Here is a 5,817-nt window from a genome sequence, read left to right as displayed (position 1 = left end):
GTTTAACGCAGCAGGTTAAAGTGTTTTAAGTGCTAATTCTGTGACTGATTTATCCAAAGTAGCAGGGCATTTCGTTTCTTGCTGGAGTAAGTTCAGAGAGGAACTATTCTTACACTAGGATGGATACATTTGACTGATGGAACCAGTAAACCTAAAATGGATTTATGTTCCATCAGAGCCACTGAATCTGATGAGATTTTCCACTGCAGAATGAATATCTGGCCTACTCCCCCATAATTCTGCATTTTTCAGACTCATAAAACGCTGCTCTTTCATTCTCTCAAGTCTTGAGGTTTCTTTCTCACGGAATCAGCAAAAGCATAACTCAGGCTGCATCTCAGTTATTTTCTCCACTAGAGTTTCTGGAGCTTTTGGGATTGTACTATTAGCTATACCATCATGGCAAGCTTCTCTTTACTATCAAACAAACCCTGGCTGCAGCTTGCAGTGCCCTAGAGAAACATATTTATGGAGGATGCAGCTAAAAACAAAATGTGTGTTTCCTTTTAATCACGAAAGCATTTGCATCCATATTGGCTGTTTGCATGAGAAAGGAATAGGCAAGTGGGTGATAGAGTACAATGAGCTCAGTTCTACACATTAGGGTAAAAGCTTTTAGCTTCACAATAGTCTCGATCCTCTTTCAGATATGACAAGTTTTATAGAAAGCGCCCTTTTATTGCTGAGTAGTTGAAGGTTATGGTAGAGATGAGCTTGTTTTTTGAAGGATTAATATTGGCAAGCGTGGAAAGCAGTGTCTTTTTCCTTGTTTTGTCGTTTAGTCAAACCCTAACACCAAAGGGCCTGAGTCAGCACCATAAGAGCCTAACAATAAGGAATGAGTACAGTGCAAACCTGGACACTTACACATTTTCCACTGCGATTACCTCCATGTGCACCTGTACATTTAGCTTAAGCTGGTGCAAGTTTTATTTGCTTGGAAAGACAGGGCAATAGGTAACACAAAATGTAATGGTTATAACTTCTCTCCAGAAAGGCTCAGGCTGCGCTTTTTGACATAATGCAATCACCCCTAGGATGGATAGCTGAAGGCACATTTCTGGCAGCAAACAGCAGGAACTTTGGTGAAGAGTGAAGGTAAATCAGGAATTACCGTGAGTCAAAGTAAGACAGAAGGAATAACCATAAAGTGACGTGCAGCAAGGTCATTCAGAAGGGACTCTTACCAAGTTCTGCTCGTAGTTGAAGGCATGCACATTGCATTTCTAATCCACACCTTTTTAGGAAGAAGTTACTAGGGCTTGCTCCCCTAGACTGCAGTTCATTGGCTTTGCCTACATATGGTAAGTGCATTAAGGGATCAGACGACTGGCCGAATTTCCAGAGTTGTTCTGAAACAGAATATCAGGGAATGATAAAGCCTCCCTAAGCCATTCGCTGTATGCACTAAAACAAACTATCAGCATTCACTGGAAAATATTTACCATTCAGAAATCAGATTTCACCAAAGGTCGTTTGCATATAGAACAAAGCTTTGCTGCTTATATCAGCTGAGTGTTACTTGATATTCTAGCCATTAGCTAATTTATGGAGACGGTGAGCTGTGTCATGAGTTCAAAGAAATATTAAAAACTGCCAGAATGATGAGTTTCCTCTTTGAGCCATTTCTTGAGAGAGTGCTCCAGGATTTGTGGTGCAGAGAATCATAAAGTAGATTTGGATCAAAGCTGTGCGCAAAAAAACTAAAAGCTTGGACAGATCTTTAACAGTGCACAGGACAACTTTAACCTTTCATGTGATTGAAGTCAAAGAAAAATCCTTCTGCTGACAATCTTACACATCCACATTGTAATACAACCAAGTTCTTTCATGAGAAGGACTACAAAATAACACAGCAGAGAACTTCCAAATAGCACTAGGGATGTGCCTTCATTTTTACCAAATGGGCAAACACAACGAATGATTCGACTTTTGGTGTTGTTTATTGGAACCGAAAAATCGACCCATCCAAATATTTTAGGTTCAGCAAATAATGTACACTAATAGATAAATGGTGCATACTATTTGCATGCAATCAATGCCCCCCCCCCACACAAACACACAGCAGCCCCCAAACCGCCCATGGATCCCACATTCTCAATCCAAAGGGATCTCCAGAGTGGAAAGGGGCAGAAGTGACCCCAGTCCCTCCTGCCCTGCCAGCTCCTAGGTCCAAAATGGTGCCAGATGGCTCAGAAATCATTGCCAGTTTGTTTACAGCCATAATACGGCCACGTGCTTTACAGCCATAAACCATATGGGTTACTAAAGCAGTTCTATCAGGGACATACATTTACATTTATTAAATTTGTGAATCACCTAAATCAAAACAGGCCTAGGCGATGAACATAATAAAACATACATAATAATTAAAAGCAGCAAAACGAAAATCAAATGTAAAAACAAACTAAAAAACACAAAACTAAAAACAATGTAAGTCCCTTAAAAATCTTGACTAAGTCACACTGGTGAATCTCAGGTCTAGTACTAAGTTTATCACAGCTGCTCTACTAACAATAATATTCTGATAAGGGTTATCAGCAGCACCCAAATTTGTTGTTGCCGGGGATGCTGAGGCTAGAGCATCCTAAAGAGCAGTAACTAGGCATATAGCAACAGCTGAATCTCTGTTACTATCATAGAGGAATCCATGGGAACAGGAGATCTCTGACAACAGTCTGAAGACAAAAAAAGCATTGTTGGTTAAGAGTTCTTTAAGCAGAGAAAAATGTTGTTACTGAAAATGTCAGAGAATCCTTCACAATTTTTTTGAGGAATTAATTGTACATTGCTGTTTATTTAGAGGCAAAAAAAGTTCCCTTTATAGAATAGCTGCTGTGACCTACTTATGACAGAGTTCAGTGTATTGAGGGTGCACCAAACCATTTAATACATGTTTCTGTCATGCACAACTTTGCTAGCCAATGATTTAGCTATATAAAAGACGAGGTGCTTAAAGTTTGCTTATTTTCCTTATTAACATGCTTTGTGCCATTAAAAATGCAATTGTGTCTAAAGGACCTGTAATCTACCTCATAATAGATGTCTTATTGGATGAATATCTAGGTGCCCAATCAGTCTTCCGCATTCAAAATGATCCCAAAACAAAAAAATGTTATCTAGTTCTCACTGGGGGTGGGGAAAAGTAAAATTACTCAATTGAAGTACTATCTGCCTCTGTAAGCAAATCCAGGAAACGTGAGCAAAATTGCAAAAGTTACTCAGCATGGATTTAATTACAGAGATTTCAGTCCCAGACTGAGATTCTATAATAGTACAAATATGTAATTTCTCTCTCATTATATGTTCAATGTAAACCGATACGATGTGCAAATGGTTATCGGTATATAAAAACCTTTAAATAACTAAATAAAATAATAATACATAAATATATATGTCCTAAAGGTTCTTCCTTTTTTATGGTAGTTGTTTAACCCATTATGTCCCAGTGTCCTATTTAGAGGGTAGCCTCTTAAACAATTTGGGACATGATGGGTTAAGATGTAAAATATGTAAATAACAAATTATATTTTATTGAGCTTGATGGTGTTGATAAACAACTACTACAGAGTAGAGACGAATAGGCCAATGGTTATAAGAGAGAGAGAAGTATATAAAGATCTAGATTAAGAGTTGAGCTCCCAACCACAGCTCCATGCATTCAGCGGGGCAAAACAGGAGTGGACTAGCCTGTATCCTTTGAGTTGGTCACTTCATGCAGGTCACCCAAAAGAAAGTGATGCAGTCATGATTTTGTCCTGTTGCATGCATGAAGGGGTAGTTCCTACTTTATTCAATATAATGAGAATTACAGCTCCCTGCATGCAATAGGGCAAAACTAGAGTCTAGAGCAGCCTCTTTTGGGTTGATCTGGTGCAATGTAACAACCCCTGGAGCCTCATTTACGGACTTGATTTGACTTGATTTCTTGATTAATCACCAAATTATAGGAAACATCAAAGCGGTGTACATAAAAATACAACAAAATTAATACAATAAATATAATCTACAGAAATAAATACAAAAGCTAGACATAAAATGGGGGAAACACCATAATAAATCAGATCTATAGTCTCTTATCACTTGGACCTATGGCAGGGCTTCCCAAAAGTTTCCAATGTATGCAAATTTTTTTTCATGCATACTCATTGTGGACATCCTGAAAACCTGACTGATTTGAGGGGTTTAGAGTGGGGTCACAAAAACAAGTTTGGAAAGTGCTGACCTACAGTAACCTTGTGTAACTGTTATCTCAGTTTAGGAACCTATATACATTTAGGGCAATTTTCAAACTGCACACAGAAGTGTGAAGCCTGTGGGTATCTCTTACCTACAGACGACATCAATTTTCAAAGGAAAAACCTTCCTGTGCATAAATGCTATCCCCTCCCCAACTCTGTCCCCAGGAATTCCTCCTCTCTCTCAACATAAAAATATTTGTCCACTGGCAGTATGTGTGTACTATTACAACTAAAGAGGTAAGCAAGTTTTGAAGATCCCTTTTTGGCACATCAAACACTGTCCATTTCTTCACATAAATGTTACAATACGTGGCTTCCGGGAAGGTCCTGCAAGCCATCTCATTTACCCCCAATGCCACTTCAATCCGCATGCAGCAGGAACGCCACTCCAACCTACCAAGGCCATGCAGTGCGACTCACATGCTGATATGGCATCCAAGGTCCTTCATGCTCTTGCTCCTCCCAGACTTGCTCTAGGTGCGCATCTATATTTAAAGGGCTCAGTGCAGGAAACCAAACCCATCATCTTCCAGTGACATCACCCGCTCATACTACTTAAGGCAACCATAGCAACGGGTCTTCTGCCTTGCAGTGTGCATTATCTAGTATTCCTGGTCCCTGTGTCCTGTGTTCCTGTTTCTTTGTCAAGCCTTGCCTTGCCTCATCTTCCAGCCTCGCCTCGTCCAGTCTTGTCTCATCCAGCCTTCCCTTGTCCTGCCCATCTTGTCCATTGTCTTCTGTGTGTCTTTGTACCCCCTTGGCCTGTCTCTCCAGATCTTGACCTCTTGCTTGGACCTGACCATGATCGCTTGCTGCCTGGACATAACCATTGTTATCTGCCTGCCCCCAACCTCCTGTCTCCAACTCCATTAGTCTGCTGCCTGCCCTGGCCCCAGGGTACTTTTTGACTCTAGTTATTTTCACCCCTCCCGCCACAGCCCAAGGGCTCAAACTCCAGTCTGTCCCACTGCAGGGCACATCTGTCAGCTGTCGGCATAGGCCTCATAGGTTTGCCTACAAGACTGCGTCAACTACGCCACAGCACTAAGGGCTCGCACCCTCGCCAACTTTCACAGTAAAATGCCTTTGAAAATTGCCTTCTAAAGATTTTCTTCCATGAGGGAGAAAACCTTAAGTCAAAGGGATGACTACAACAGCTTAGTACAGCGAGATCTTTAATGGGTGGTGGTTTCTGAGGTAAAGCACATCCTAATCATCAGGTTGCAGGCACATGGAAGAAGTCCGAGTCTTCCAATCTCTCCCTCTCTCCACTCTCCACATTTCTACTTCTGTCATCATTATCGATCAACTGATAGATTTTAACCATTAAGTTGACAAGACACAAATAGGAAGTCACAGAGGACCCTCTCTCCCCCCCCCCCCTTCCAAATCATGAGCCTTGTATAAAGAAAGTGTCTTAAATCACCAGAACCACACATTAGCATTAGTTTGCCACTTTGCTTTGCTGCAGAGTCTGGATTTTAAAAAGCCTTCAGAATCCAAGCAGAAAATTGGGCAACACTCCCTTCACCCCAGCCCCACGCCCCCTAACATTTTAACAGAGCATTCATTTTAT

The sequence above is a fragment of the Rhinatrema bivittatum genome, chromosome 18 (assembly GCF_901001135.1).
Source record: "Rhinatrema bivittatum chromosome 18, aRhiBiv1.1, whole genome shotgun sequence".
Taxonomy (NCBI): domain Eukaryota; kingdom Metazoa; phylum Chordata; class Amphibia; order Gymnophiona; family Rhinatrematidae; genus Rhinatrema; species Rhinatrema bivittatum.
Note: the sequence above shows the minus strand (reverse complement) of the source record.